Below are 17,030 nucleotides of genomic sequence, written 5' to 3'. Positions count from 1 at the left end.
ATCTCTATGATTCGTCAATGTATCATGTTACATCCAATACATCATAAGGGGAAAAGTTTCTTTGATTTTGTGAGTTAATCCTGTGATCGTATTGCTTTCCCAAATACAAAAAATGATTATGCATTTATTATCTATTTATTTAACAAATTTATATGTTGCCCATCTCACTATCTAAGTGTCTTTAACAGGCAAAAACCATAATATCCTACAGGGGAAAAAATAAAGTTAAAAAATGGACAGAGTGCTCTCAAGCCACCAACCACCCCTGGATGCCTGCCATTGGATCCTCATGCTGGTTGACAGAGCCAGGTCTTAACATTTTTTCATAAGGCAGAAGAGTGGGGCCCATCTCACTTCACTGGGCAAGATGTTCCATAGGGTGGGGGCAATGGCAGAGAAAGATCTCCTCCTGGAACCTGCCAGTCAAAATTCTTTAGCCAATGGGGTCCATAATACAGTGATCGGATAGTCTAAAATGGACAACATAAGACAATGTCAAAGTCACCAGGCATGAACTGATGACAGAGGGATAAAGATAAATCCTCCATCTGATCACATTGCCATCACATTGCTCCAACAAGAAAACTGTTAGGCCATGAACAACCTGGGATAGCCCAATGGCTGCCATGGTGATCATAAAGTGCCAGGATGGTTTTGACATTGGCCTAAGAGTGGGCAGATTGAAACACCTCAAGACCATAAGGATGGGGAACTCCACAATCAACCCTGAGATGGCCTCCAGAAGCTCAGGCAGAGAAATTGCTAGACAGTAGGGAAGTTGACACCGTAGCAACAATCCCAACTGGTCCCATGAGGCTATCTTCAAAAACATAATCTCATAACTGGTAACTTGAGAATCAGTGCCTCTGAAGGCAAAAGAAATTCTCAGATTACTACTGCTACTCAACTGTCCTGCTGTCAACTCTGCAACGAACCTGGTTGAAGCCATCTTGCTCGTTTTCAGTTGCCACAAGAATGGGGAGAGGGCTATGGAGTTTTATGCTAGTCTAAACAATTCTCTGTCCCATGGGAACCAATGTCATTTTTGTTCATTAGACTGGGGGCTGAGCATTATGTTAGAAAGCCCACCAAACTATTCTATTGGGAAATGTAGTTGATTGCATAGTACTGGGGTGGGAAGTTTAACTTTGTAGTAATGTAACTTTTTGGAGGGAACTTTAGTCTTGGTTTCACTTTTGACTGAGCTGATTCTTTGTAACCAATAAACATTGGAGGAAAACTCAAGCCTCGGAGTTCTGTTTTAGTTGGTCTCATGATCAGAACCATGACACCTGCCCTATGGTTTTGGCTGGAGCTAATACCCTGAACACAACCACGCCTGTTTCAGAAAGAGGACTCCCCCCACTTCAGACCCTAGCCAGGTCTCAGTAATATATGCAAAGTGGTCCTGCTACTCTCTGATAAGGTAACAAATAAGGGAGATTTATTATTAGCTGACTTGGCATTAAACAGCAACAGCTGAAAATCCAAGCCTTTTGAGGTCTGCTTTCCAGGACCTGAGCTTGAATACTGAAAGCCAGAATATGACACAAGTACCAAACATCAGGGATCTCTTCCCTAGAAATGCCCCATCCTTTGTGTCCCATCAAAATGGTCCAATGTCCACCATCACCTGAATGTAGTGACCTGCCCTAAATCCCCCATAATATCCATCAATAGTTCAGCTGCAGCATCTCTCTCGGTGCTGAGGGAACCCTAAGTCACTAATCTCATTCCCATCCAGTTGTATCACCCTACTTGGCCTCTCCCATTAATCAGTAAAGTGGAGGCCACCCCCACTTCCCCATCTTCCCAATTCTTACTTGGGCAAGAGGGTAACTTTTAAATACACACCCATTCCCTCACTTACCCAAACATCCACTCTCAGTGCATACTCCCCAACGGTTCTCATGCTAGGGAGGGAAGATACAATCCTACTATCCTGGGGGAAATAATCCCCAGGGTTAAACTGTTCCTATATGGAATTCCTACCTAAGTATTCCTGAAAGGTCCTGGACTGGTAATATGGTTCAGATCAATCTACTCCAGATGCTGCTTGCCACAATTTGCTGCTCAATGGCACCTCCCAGCCCCAGGAGGCTACAGCCATAGTCCCAACTCTTGCTTGCTTAGGCCATGAAGACACTACAGCCTACAAAGCCACTGATCACAGACCACTCTTGACCTTTACAAGGTAAGGTTGTTGCTGAGGTTGTCCTTGATGACTCACAGTTCCGGCTCCCACAAAGAGATCCCAAATTACAACTCTTTGCTGCCAATAAATAAATAGATGACTGGGTAAGTTTGATAGAATGAGGAATCCCCAAGCACTACAGACCCACTTAGGAGTCTTCCACAACACATCCACTCCTGTCCATTTTATCTAGTAATTTATATTAACTTAACTCTTACATTATATAACTATTAGCTATGTATATTCAGCTACCTTCCAGAATCTATTGCCTGAGGTGAGTGTCTTGGCTTGCCAACTAATAGGGCCACTCTTGAATGAACTTCTAATCAGTAGTCAACAGAGTTTTTTGAATTTTGGGCATGAAAAGAAATGGTAAAGCTGAGAAAATTCAGAAAATGGTAACCAAACAAATGAAAATATTTAAACATCTTCTTTTCAAGAGTAGAGTTGAACGTGTTGGGGGAAGGGTGGTTGTTTCAAGCAACTGAAAGAGATCATAAGAAAATATATAAAAATATGCTGGGCATGTGAAAATGTTCAGTACTAGACCAGCAAATGATGCTAGAGGAGGAGGTTTGATGAAGTGGTTTATTTACTAGGATAAATAAAGAGAAGTAAAATATTGCTTAATAGCTGGCATCTCCTGTTAGGTGTGAGATTTTAACATTAGAAACTTTCACCTTGTTGTTTCCATTTCCCACAACATAGTGCTGTGACGACAGCAGAAAGATTTTACCTGCTTTAGACTGGCTATGAAGCTCTACCAGGTAGAAGTCTTATATAAAATGGAGAACATAGAACATGCAATAACAAAGTTGGAAGGGACCTTGGAAGTTATCTAGTCCAACCCCCTGCTTGAGCAGGAGAGTGTGTACCATTTCAGACAAATGGATGTCCATTCTTTTCTTGGAAACCTCCAATGATGGGGCATCCACAACTTCTGAAAGCAAGCCATTACAGTGGTTAATTGTTCTCACTGTTAGGAAATTTCTCCTTTGTTCTAGGTTCCTTCTCTCCTTGATTAGTTTCCATCTGTTGGTTCTTGCCTGGCCTTCTGGTGCTGGGAAAATAGCTTGGCCCTCATCTTTGTGGCAGTCCCTCAAATACTGGAACACTGCTATCATATCTCCCTTAGTCCTTCTTTTCTCTAGACATATTCAGTTCTGGCAATCATTCTTCAAATGTTTTAGCTTCCAGGCCCCTATCATCTTTGTTGCTCTTCTCTTTACTTTTTCCAGAGTCTCAATATCTTTTTTATATTGTGGTAACAAAAACTGGGATGCGGTGGCTCAGTGGGTTAGGACGCTGAGCTTGTCGATCAGAAGGTTGGCAGTTTGGCGGGTCGAATCCCAAGTGCCATGTAACAGAGTGAGCACCTGTTACTCGTCCCAGCTTCTGACAACCTAGCAGTTTGAAAGCACATAAAAATGCAAGTAGAAAAATAGGGACCACTACGGTGGGAAGGTAACAGCGTTCCGTGTGCCTTTGGCGTCTAGTCATGCCGGCCACATGACCACGGAGACATCCTAGGACAAGCGCTGGCTCTTCGGGTTTGAAACGGAGATATGAGCACCGGCCCCTAGAGTCAGAAACGACTAGCACACATGTGCGGGGGAACCTTTACCTTTACCTTTAACCAAAACTGGATGCAGTATTGCAAGTGTGACTGTACTAAGCCTTTGTAAAGAGGTACTAATATTTCCCATGATCTTGATTCTATCTCTCTGTTAATGCAATCCAGGATTACATTGTTTGTTTTGGTTGTTGCCACACACTGCTGGCTCATATTTAATTGATTATTATTATTAATTCAATTTGTATACCGCCCTATTCCCGAAGCACTTGGACTTCAAGATCTTCTCACAATTACTGCTATTGAGCCATGTTTGACCTAGTCTATACCTGTAGAGTTGATTTTTCTTACCTAAGTGTAGAAGCTTACTTTTCTCACCACTGAATTTCATTTTGTTAGATAGGGCCCAGTGTTCAAGCCTGTCAAGATCCATCTGGATTTTGAGCCTATCTTCTAGGGTGTTGGCTATTCCTGCCATCTTTGCCTTTGATGCTTTGATTTGATAAGAAACTGTTATCACTAAAAAGAATACTATAGGAACAGGCTCGATTTTTATCAAAGATATAGAAGCCAAAAGAGACACAAAAATGTTCTGCTGGAAACCTCTATGAACTCAAATTGAGTTTGTTCACAGGAATCAAGAATAACTCAAGAGATTTCAGACAAGGAATTATCTGAGAGAATACAGTTAACTGATCTCTTAAGTCTTCACAGAGCTATCTAACTTTAAAGAATAGACAGTGAAAAGTATGGTGACCCCTTTTTCACATGAAATAAGATGGAGCAAAACCCAGCATTTTTGAAAAAGAGTGGAAAAATGCCTGTGACAATCTAAAAATATCCAATACAAAGCAAGCCCGTTTCTTCTTCTGCCTGTACAAGATGTATGAAAACCAACAATATAAAAGATATTGACTTAGCCAGAGGAACACCACTTCACTCTTGCATGTCGCATACAAATGGTTATGGGGACCAGCTTTTTAATGTAGTGCCACTCCAAAAAGGCTGCTAAAGTCCAGATCTCTTTATCCCTTTCTTGCGACTTTCCTCCTATGCTCTCCGTTCCGTCCTTTACCACGTATCACTCTCCTGTCATCTCAATGTCTCATTCCCTCTCTCTTTCTCTCAATCTCTTGGGTCATCGACTTGTCCCTGGGTGCTTGCTCAGCTCACCTCTGCTGTTCTCTAGCTTGTCTGGCTCCCCTCTATCCACGCTGCTCTCTCTGCAGCTTGCTTCTGCTGTCCTCTAGCTCATCTGGCTCATCTGGTGCCTTTCTGGTCACTATCTTGCTCTCTTGTCCAACTCAGCTCGCTTGCCTTCTTCTGCCTCTCCTGGCTACCTTTTGGGCCCTGCCCTGCTCTCTCTCTCTCCCTCTCTCCCTCTCTCTCTCTCTCTCTCTCTCCCTCTCTCTCTCTCTCTCTCTCTCTCTCTCTCTCTCTGTCTCTGTCTCTGTCTCTGTCTCTCTCTCTCCCCTGTCATGTAGGAGATGATCATGCTGAGCCCAAGAGAGAAGCCAAACAGGTCATAAGTCATGAGTCCCTGCAAGCCCACAAGTCCAGCCCACCTTGAGTGCCTTTTATTTCCCAGGCGTTTCCCTTGGCCATTAGTAGCGCAGATTTTTGTAGAGAGCCTAAGTTTTAGATAAATCTTTATACCCATTTCAACTGCCTGAATCTCCCGATTTCCCCAGCACTTGACAGCTCACCTCTCATGCAGCTCCACCAAGCACAAGCCACATGGTGAGGGTGGCAAAAAGTCAAACTCTTCTTCCTCTCTTTTCTCTCTCCTCTTTTGTTACTCTTCAGCTCTCCTGCAGTCCTGCCAAGAAGGGGCCATGAAAAGAAGGTGCCAACAGGGCAAGCCAATAAGCCCTTCTCCCTCTCTCGCCTCCATTATTTGTCTCTTTGCCCTTTCTTTCCTAGTCCTGCCCTTTCCATGACCCCTCCCCCCTCTCTCTCCTGCTTTCATTTCGGCCACTATTTCACCATTTGCCTGTATCTTTCTCTGCACCATTCTTCTCTGCAGCACTTTCCTTTCCATTTTTCACTCTGGTTTTCCATCGCTCACAAATCACTCTTTCTTTGTTCCCCCTTTCTCTCTCTCTCTCTCTCTCTCTCTCTCTCTCTCTCTCTCTCTCTCTCTCTCTCTCTCTCTCTCTCTCTCTCTCGTCTTCCTCTCCTAACAGTGAGAACAATTAACCAATGGAATGGCCTGCCTTTAGAAGTTGTGGATGGTCCATTACTGGAGGTTTTTAAGAAGAGACTAAACAGCCAATTCTCTGGAATGGTATAGGGTTTCCTACCTGAGCAGGAGATTGGGCTAGATCCAACTCTGTTATTGTTATTCATTCCCTCTTTTGTTTTCTTTCTCTTTACCCTTTGTTCTCTCTCTTCTTCCCCTTCCACCCCATTTCCCACTGAATCCTCTCCTCTTAAACCCCCTTTTGCCCCTGCAATCCCTTTCTCTCAAATTTCTGGGTGATCTTCCTGCCCACCGGCCATCCCAGAATGCCAGTATCTTGTCATCGGCGGACTGCTGTTCCCAGATTCAGCTACATTAGATGATTTGTTTGTAACCAAATCCCCACTAAGAATTAATTTCCAAATTAATGGTCCAAATGTTAATTTCATTATAGATGTAGTGGTTATTTTGGAAGATATGTTTAATAAATGTAGTGATGCTTTCAGTTTACTGAAGGTGAAAACTATTCTATACTGTCCTGGTGGGAATTTGGGATGTATGGATTTTTTCACGTTAAAAGGAACCCCATTTGTTTTAATATAGACAGCATACAGATGATTGGATGTAGATATATAAGTAAGAATATTAGAGAGGGCAATTACTTCATGGAGCTATAAGCCCAACTAATGAAAGTAATAGGCAGAACTAAGTGGAATCTGGATATTCAATGGGTATCAGGTAATAACATGATGCATTCTATACAGTAAACTAACCTTGGAATGGAGCCTATTCCCTTAATGAATGAAATAGGAAATAATTTAAAATAATGAAGGGATATGGAAACTCTTTTATTAATGCACATGTACAATCCCAGACATTGTTCAAGAAAATGGTAAAATATAAAATGGAATTAATTTGAAAAGGCTTAGAGATGCTGTAACACAGGGGTGTCAAACTCAATTTCACTGAGGGCCGCATCAGCATTGCGGTTGCCCTCAGGGGGCTGGGTGGGTGTGGCCAGGGTGGGCATGGCCTACTGGGTGGGCATGGCTAGAGTGCGTATGGCCTACTGGGTGGGCGTGGCCAGCTCTACATCGTTCGCATCAAGGGTACCTATGGGGGCCTGGGCAGGAGTGGGACAGATCTGAGGGTCTCTGGCATAAGGAAGGTCTCTGGGCCAGGGCCAAGGCAGTGGGGGCCGTTCCCTCACTGTTTCCAGGATGGCTTCGCGGGCCGCATGAAAGCACTTCGCGGGCCGGATTTGGCCCCCGGGCCTTGTGTTTGACATGTCTGCTGTAACATAAGGAAAATATGTCTTCCCAACACTAAAGTGGTTTTTGGCAATTTCCCATAACAGATCAGGGTGCCAAACTAACAAGATGTTTCTCTTCCTGTTCCTGAATTTCAGTATAACCACAATCCCCAAAATCTTCAGTGGTAAATATTAGAGCTATTAGGATTTGAATATTATTGTTTCTCATGAATGATGCTGATGGAATGCTGATGGAAGAATATGACAATCCCCTCAAAATTATTTTAAATGCAATCCATGAGTCATAAAGGTAATTGTGTTTTTCTTGAAAAAGTCCTAGCAATTATTTTACAGTATGTATGCTTTATTTTTATAAGTACTTGGGATTTGGGGGATATAAGTTTATTTGATGTTGACACTGTCAGCCATCCAGAGTCCCTGGGAAGTAGCATACAAATTAAATAAATAAATACATTTTAGAGCTTAGTCCTATAGGTACACATAGTAATACATTTTATTTTACAATCATAGTGAAAGCCGCGCCCACCCCATTGCCAGCAATGGCAAAACCGTCCCGATATGTTGTGCGACATCACATGACGTTGCAAGTTTGACATGTCTGGATTAGATGATGCTAACAGAATGTTGATAGAAGGGCATGCCAAAATTTTCAAAGTTATTTAAACCTAATCTGGGAATTATTCCTTAAACTATTTTATCTTTGGAGATCAAGCAATGAAACCACGGCCTGAGAAAGTACAAGGGATTGTGTGACTGAATGAAATGCTGACATATTTTAGTAAACACATGGCAGACATATTGATAAAGGCACAATTTCTTAACTTCTTTTTGCAGTATGCCCTGACTTGATTTTGTACACAGACCAAGAGGCAACTTTTAGAGGGATAAAAGAACAGTTTATAATGTACTGGTGCTGCAAATTTATCACACTAATAAGCTAATATTAGTTGCTACTAAAGATGCTCTGAGGAGAGTTGTTGTTTTGGTAAGTAGTTCAGGGAGGCACCAGATGCATATATTTTTTTCCTAGAATAATGAAGAAAATAATATGCACAAATCAAGAAAAACTGCCTCACTATAGGTGACCTATAAGTAAATACCAACATTTCTTAAATAATGACTATTTTACTATATGCCTAGAGTTGTTTTTACAGCACACAGTACAAACTAGATTTTCAGAGTTGTTATGACTAATAACACCATTCAGGTCATGATAGGAATATTCAAGTGATTTTAAAGTCTCATGTTTTACCACATGATCATAGTTCTTGCTATCTCCAAGCAAACTGGAAAGCTGCAGAAGCAGTGTTAAGGTTTGGGGCATGGTGACCAACATTTTGCTCTTCTAATCTCCAGATCAATTGCTAATTGCCACTGGGTATATTGTCATGAAATTTTTAATGTGATAGCAACTTTATATGAGCCAGCCAATGATTGAAACAAATTTTAATGCCGAGTGATATACTGTAATATGGAAAATATCAAATTAACAGACCAGACCATTCAGCCAGAAGTAAATTTGAAGGGAAAAAACCATTCTCTGAATTGGGCCCTGAAGCTGATTGACAACAAGTACAGCTTTAATATCAACTTTAATACATCTTCATCAATATATTATGGTTGGATTGTCTAGCCAACAAGCTTGCTGCAGTATTTTTAATCATTCTCAACTTTCAGGTTATAGCCAAGTGTCCACACTATAAAAATCCAAATAGGTAATGATTGATTCATAATTATTGTACATCTGTCAAGGATTGATCCAGGCCTATAAACATTCTAAATTCATAATTAAAATATACACATAAACATCTGTGGCAGGGAAATACCTGTGATGGTCCTTAATGATACAATGCACATTGATTTCAATAGAGTGGGGTGGATAGGTAAAATATAAATGCAAAAATAAGTAACAAAATAGGATTTTTTTTAAAAAAATTAAAGAAACCAGAGTTTACAAGGACATATTGGTTGATATATATGGTGCTGGAGAAGACTCCTGTGAGTCCCTTGGACTGCAAGGTGATCAAACCGGTCAGTCCTAGAGGAGATCAACCCTGACTGCTCTTTAGAAGGCCAGATCCTGAAGTTGAAACTCAAATACTTTGGCAACCTAATGAGAAGGAAGGACTCACTGGAGAAGAGCCTAATGCTGGGAAAGGTTGAGGGCAAGAGAAGAAGGGGACGACAGAGAATGAGGTGGCTGGATGGAGTCACTGAAGCAGTAGGCGTGAGCTTAAATGGACTCCAGAAGATGGTAGAGGATAGGAAGGCCTGAAACATTGTCCATAGGGTCGCGATGGGTTGGACACGACTTCGCAGCTAACAACATATATATATATATATATATATATATATATATATATATATATATATATATATATATATATATATATATATATATATATATATTCCAGCTTACCTGCTTTAATGTGGTGCTGGCCTCTCAGAGCTGTGAAATCAGAGGAAGAAAACCAATTACAATAACATCTTATGACTCTGTTGCTGATTAATTGGACATTTCAACTTAACAGAAATTGGACACATCTCTGATTAGCTCATTAATAAGAATAACAGACAATGTATACAGTACGTTCATGATTGGAATGTCTAACTTTATTTCGTTATTCACAATACAGGCATTTTTGCAGATTCACATACTCCAAAAGAAACCTTAATTTTGTATACTACTTTAGCTGCACATTTTGCATCCTTGCTAATAATAGCTATGCTCATAAAAGAAAAAAATGATGCAAATTACAAGCTAAAGGGGAAAAAAACATTTTCTTCACGCATCCATCTCCCTTAAAAAGAAAATGAATCTAAATGTATACCAATTAAGAGTTTCTTTTACTTCTACTTCTTCATGCATTTACTGATGCTCCATCAAGAAGAAAAATTGAAAAGCCATAAGAGAGAAATCATATGTAATTATCTGACACAAAGACATGACTTCTGTGGTATGTGGAAAAGGCCCTAGGAGACTGTGCAAAGGGATGCTGACTAGGGAGTAGTCAGATAAGCAAGAACATAGCTCAAACTGGGTAGTGCAAGATAATGAGCCTTGGTGGAGCAGTGGGCTAATGCCTCCTTAAGTAACACCAGCTGCCTGCAATTAGTGCAGGTTCGCATCCCACCAGGCTCAAGGTTGACTCAGCCTTCCATCCTTCCAAGGTAGGTAAAATGAGGACCCAGATTGTTGGGGGCAATAAGCTGACTTTGTAATAATGCTGCTTGGTGTGTGTATGAAAGCCCTAATAAGCAGGCATATACATAGAATGAAGGCTACTGCTAAGCTTGTAAGCCGCCTGAGTCTTCGGAGAAGGGCGGGATATAAATGGAATTAAAATAAAAAAATAAATAATAATAATAATAATAATAATAATAATAATAATAATAATAATAATAAGAAGAAGAAGAAGAAGAAGAAGAAGAAGAAGACTGAGTTTCATGTTTAATGAATAAAAGTTATATAATAATAATAAAGTTGGAAAGGACCTCGGAGGTCATCTAATCCAACCCCCTGCTCAGGCAGGAAACCCTATACCATTTCAGACAAATGGCTGTCCAGTCTCTTCTTAAAAACCTCCAGTCTTGGAGCATTCTCCACCTCTGGAGGCAGGTTGTTCCACTGATTAATTGTTCTAACTGTCTGTAGATTCCTCCTTAGTTCCAGGCTGCTTCCTCCTTGATTAGTTTCCATCTGTTGCTTCTTGTCCTGCCTTCAGATGCTTTGGAGAATAGCTCGATTTTGTGGCAACCCCTGAGATATTGGAACACTGCTATCATGTCCCCCCTCATCCCTCGTCAAGGGGTGGTCTTGCATCTATATTTCTACTTAGAGTTAAGAATGCGTGCATAATCAGTACAATCTAGGCTGGAAGGGACCATTGAGGTCTTCTGGTCCAACCCCCTACCCCAAACAGGAGACCTTATTTTCAGATCTTAGTAAATCACTGTAAAATTGTAAACTGCAAATCCAAAGCTTCAGCATGCCCTATAAAAATCAGAGCAGACATCTACCCAATTCCTCTGTTGCCTAATTTGGTGGTGACCTTTCAACATTACTTGAAGGTTAACTTTATTTTAATCTGATAACCTCTTAAACATTCTTTGCAATGAACTTTCTTTCTCGAGAGAAAATATTTCACGTAACAAATTGGGTGGTTTCTAACATTTCTCATCTGACAATTCCCGTACAATAGACTAAGATCTTAAGCTAAAACCTGTTGGTGGTAAGACCCAACAGAAAAGAGGTCTATTTTTTCTCAAAGATTTCCTTTATATTTATTTATTTATTTATTGATGGGATTTATATCCCGCCCTATCTCCTGAAGGACTCAGGGCGGCTCACAATAAAACATATAATAAGTACATAAATCAAGATAAAATGAAAATTGAGAACATCAGTGCAATAAAAAATTAGAGAATTTTAAAATGAATTAAAAATACTCAATATAAATTAATTAAAATGCCTGTCAGTCTAGGTCAGCTTGGTGGAACAGGTGTGTTTTGAGGCCGCGGCGAAAGGATTGGAGGTTTTGGGTTATCCGAAGCTCAGGGGGGAGCTGATTCCATAGGGTTGGTGCTCCCACAGAGAAGGCCCTCCCCCTGGGGGTCGCCAGCCGACATTGTCTAGCTGACGGTACCCTGAGGAGGCCTTCTCTGTGTGAGCGTACTGGACGATGGGAATTTGTCCCCGGCAGCAGATGGTCCCGCAAGTATCCCGGACCTAAGCCATGTAGGGCTTTAAAGGTAAGTACCAGCACCTTAAATCTCACCCGGAGGGCAACTGGTAGCCAATGCAGCTCACGCAGGAGGGGTGTAATATGGGAGTATCGGGAAGCTCCCATCACAACCCGTGCAGCTGCATTCTGCACCAGCTGAAGCCTCCGGGTGGTCTTCAAGGGCAGCCCCATGTAGAGAGCATTACAGTAATCAATACGGGAGGTAACGAGTGCGTGGGTGACTGTACGTAGGGCATCTCGGTCCAAAAAGGGGCGCAATTGGTATATAAGACGAATCTGGGCAAATGCCCCCCTAGCCACGGTTCCAATGTGATCTTCAAAACTGAGTCGTGAATCTAGGAGGACGCCCAGATTGCGTGCTTTATCAATGGGAGGTAACATCTCTCCTCCTATAGTCAGAGATGGAACCTCTTGGACTAAACGAGATGACGGTATGTACAGCCACTCAGTCTTGGCCGGGTTGAGTCGAAGCCTGTTTTCTCCCATCCAAATCTGTACCGCTTCCAGACAGCGGGACATCACATCAAGGGCATCACTGGGTTGGTTCGGGGTGGAGATGAATAGCTGGGTATCATCAGCATATTGATGATATTTCACCCCGAAGCTACGGATGATCTCTCCCAGCGGCTTCATATAGATGTTGAACAGGAGGGGCGAGAGCACCGAACCCTGAGGCACTCCACAATTAAGAGGCCTAGGGCTTGACCTCTGCCCTCCTGCCAACACCGTCTGCGAACGGTCCGAGAGGTAGGAGGAGAACCAACGCAGAACGGTGCCTCCCACTCCCAGCCCCTCAAGACGACGCAGTAAGATACCATGGTCGATGGTATCAAAAGCCGCTGATAGATCTAATAGGACCAGGACAGAAGAATAACCTCTATCTCGGGCCCGCCAGAGATCATTCACCAGCGCGACCAATGCCGTCTCCGTGCTGTGCCCCGGTCTGAAACCCGATTGGTACGGATCTAGATATTCAGCTTCCTCCAGGTTCAAAGGGAGCTGTCGCGCCACCACACTCTCAACGACCTTCGCAAGGAAGCGAAGGTTGGAGACAGGACGGAAGTTGTTTAAAACAGCTGGGTCCAGTGCCGGTTTCTTGAGGAGGGGCCTTACCACCGCCTCTTTCAAGGCAGCAGGGAAGTACCCTTCACTCAGTGAGGCATTGATAACTGCTAGGAGCCAGCCTCGTGTAACCTCCCGAGAAGCATAGACTAGCCAGGAGGGACACGGGTCCAACAAACATGTGGCGGCACTTAGTTTCCCCATGATCTTGTCCACTTCATCCGGAGTCACAGGATCGAACTCTTCCCAGATGTACTTGGCCAACTTCATCGATTTCCTCTCGTTAGATACTGCCCAGTCAGAGTCCAGACCAGCCCGAATCTGAGCAATTTTGTCCACCAGATATTTACTAAATTCCTCAGCCCGTCCATGTAGGGGGTCCTCTCCCGTCTCTTGACTTAAAAGGGAGCGGACCACTCTAAATAGGGCGGCCGGGCGATTATCTGCGGACGCAATGAGGGTGGTGAAGTAGGCGCGCTTTGCCACCCTCATTGCCACAAGATAGGATCTAGAAAAGGATCTTAACTGTGTTCGGTCAGACTCAGACCGACTGGCTCTCCAAATGCTCTCTAGGCCCCTTCTCTGGCGCTTCATCTCCCGCAGGTCCTTGGAGAACCAAGGAGCGAGTCGGGAGTTGCGCCGGGTCAGAGGCCGCAAAGGGACAACGCGGTCGAGCGCCTCCGAAGCAGCCTGTTGCCAGGCATTAACTAAGGACTCGACCGGGTTGTGGGAGAGGGAGGTGGGAATCGGTCCAAGCGCCATCTGGAATTTATCTGGGTCCATCAGGCGCCTGGGGCGGAACCACCTGGTCGGTTCCGCTTCCTGACATCGGGGGGTGACGTGACGGAGGCCCAACCGCAGGAGGTAGTGGTCTGTCCATGAAAGGGGTTGTGATGTTGGAGTAACCCCACCCAGCCCATTTAGCCACTGCCCAGAGACAAAAATTAGATCCAGCATGTTTCCTCCCTCGTGAGTTGGGTCCTGAGTAATTTGAGTAAGGTCCATGGCCGTCATGGAGGCCATGAAATCTCGGGCCACTTCTGATGCACTGCCCAGGGAAGGTAGATTAAAGTCTCCCAGTACCATAAGCTTTGGAAATTCGACCGCCAATCCTGAGATGGCGTCAGGTAGCTTGGGTAGAACCGTTGCTGTGCAGCTTGGAGAGAGGTATACCAGAAGTAGGCCCAACTGACCACCAGGACCCCACCTTAAGAGGACGGATTCACATCCGTCTATCTGAGGGGCAGTGGCCTCCCGCGGATGGAGGGTCTCTCTGATAACGATCGCCACGCCACCTCCCCTACCCTGAGCTCGAGGTTGATGTAGCACACGGAAACCTGGAGGGGATAAATCAGTCAGGGGGACCCCTCCCTCTGGGCCCAGCCAGGTTTCCGTGATGCATGCCAGGTCTGCACCTTCCTCCTCGATCAAGTCATGGATGAGGGGAGCTTTATTCACAACAGACCTGGCATTAAAATAGATCAGCCTGAGCTCAGGAGTCAGACCTCCCTCTTCCCCAGGGCAGCAAGCGGGAGCCAGAGGGTCAGAGCGCGCCACAGCAAGAAGATAGCGTGGGCGTGATCTCAGAATACGATATGACCCTCTGCTCCTCCATCTGCTGCCATTCCCAATTACTGTGGGGATCGGTATCCCTGTCCCATCCCCCTGGTTTACAAGACTCTCCTTGGCCCTCATATTGCCGCGACCATTGGCCAACTTAGGCTGAGACAGGTCCGGTGGGATCTTCCCCTCGATTTGCTGGGCCTGACCCTCCCCCCTCCCTAACCCTTCAAAAAATTTTAAAAGAAAACCCAAGAGCCTCTTCTTGGCGCCATGCCACCTCTCGGGGTCCCAGGACCCGTCATTAAGGAAACGGCGGCGTAGGTCTGATGGCCATCTCTGAGAGAGTGGGGAAGCTCTCAGGGCAAGTAGCTCACTTCTGGTGTAAGCCATCAGAGGTGGAAATAGGAGTAAAGGACGAGCTGGTAGGAACAACTGCATATCACGACCACAGAGCTGAAGTAGTGGCTCCTGAGAACATGGTCACCCTCTCACAGTGATCAGGATCTCAGGGGGTCACCATCCAGCTCCGGGTAGGTCGCAGGAGGAGAGAGAGTCCGGTGAATGCTAGCATAGTCTGTTGGTGGATAACTTCGTAGCTCCGGTGATGAGCGATGGTAGTTCATCTATCTCCATGCCTAAGATGTCATCGCGACCGAGGGGCTGTAGTCAGTCTCCGGTGAAAAAATGAAGGAGGGATTATCTGGACTTAAAGTATGATCCCGAGAGGATAACTGCTATCTCGGGGGCCTTTCGGTCAGTTGTCTAAATATTTTGCTATAATCTTCCTTTCCCTCAATCTATTTTCATTCTTCTTATTCATAAGCCTGATTTGTTGGTGATCGTGGTTTTCAACATTGCTTGGATGTCTTTTTTTTTTAAAGAGGTTTGCAACTCTTTTCCAGAGAGCATTAACTAGTGAAAGCCATGAGAACAGAGACTCGCGAGGATTCATTTTTGACTTCTGGTTTAACACATGAGGTAGAGCCCATAATTCTGTTCCTTTATGATGCAATCTAGGAAGTTCCTAGCATCCTACTTGGAAACACATCCAGCCATTTGTTTAGAGGATGTTGCCCTGCTTGCAGGGCATCCTTGAACTTCTTTGGTAGTAATGGAGTTGACTTTTTATAGTACCTTGTTTGGAGTTTTGTTTACCTGGATTCTCTACTTCACCTTTTTTGTACTGGATGAGTTTTGTAGCAGGTTCTGGAGTCATATCTATTCCTCTGGCTTTTCTGAAATATCCCCCCGATTTACACCTGCAGTTAAAAAGGTAACTATTATATTATACAATGTACCAGGGTTTTTAATGGGCCCATGAAGTCAGTGCCAAAATAAATCAGCTTCACTGAATATAAGATAGAAGAATTTGTGCAACTTGTGAATGCAGAGTGCTTTGTTCCTTACAGTTTGGTGAAGCTCTTAATGCTCCGGGCAAAAACACATTGACTACATGACACATGGTTGTTTTTTTTATGGTATGGAAAAAATAAAATACATAAATACTTCCAAAACCACTATATTAGAAATGCACTGTTATTACATTGGGAAAAAATAAAATGTACAATCTATTTGAAAATTCCAGGATGGCTCTCAACAATGGAAGCATTTGTACAACCAAGTCTAGTCAGTCTCGATAAAATACGGGCATATAAAGATATTCTAAATTCTGAAGGGAACTTAAAATCTAGACAAGAGATCAGAGCATTGATTTAACATGGTGGTCACATTTACAAATGCGAGCCAATCCTCGACTTACAAAGTTTGTTTAGTTAGTTCTAAGTTACAATAACATTTTTCACACTTATGACCATTGCCGCATCCCTGTGGTCACATGATTTACATTTGGATGTTTGCCAACTGATTCACGTTTATGACGGTTTCAGTGTGCCAGAGTCATCTTTTTTATATAAAGTTTTATTTATTATTTTTTTTTGTAGAATTCAATAGTAATCATTCAAATGTGTTGTCTGAGTATCTTATTCACAAATAGAAATTAAATTCCTAATCCCTGAATCTTTTCTCTAACCATTGATAAAATAGGTCCCAAGTTTGAAAATGTTCTGTTTCTTCTTTTTCTTTCAACCTTAAAGTAAGTCTGTCCATTTCCGCACAGTCTGGTATTCTTTTAATTATTTCTTCTTCTGGTGGTGTTTCTTTGTTCTTCCAGCATTGTGTAAATATAATTCTTCCTGCTGTTATCACATGTAAAATCAAATATCAGGTTTTTCTGGCATTATTCCTTTCGCCCAGGTTCGCCTGGTGCGCCAGTTGCGGCCCTATCTAGACCGGGATGCCTTGCGTACAGTCACTCATGCGCTCGTGACCTCTCGGTTAGACTACTGCAACGCTCTCTACATGGGGCTGCCCTTGAGGACCACTCGGAGGCTCCAACTGGTGCAGAATGCAGCCGCGAAAGTCGTGTTGGGAGTCTCCCG

The sequence above is a fragment of the Vipera ursinii genome (genome assembly GCF_947247035.1).
Source record: "Vipera ursinii genome assembly, chromosome: 7".
Classification (NCBI taxonomy): Eukaryota; Metazoa; Chordata; class Lepidosauria; order Squamata; family Viperidae; genus Vipera; species Vipera ursinii.
This window is presented reverse-complemented; position numbering follows the sequence as displayed.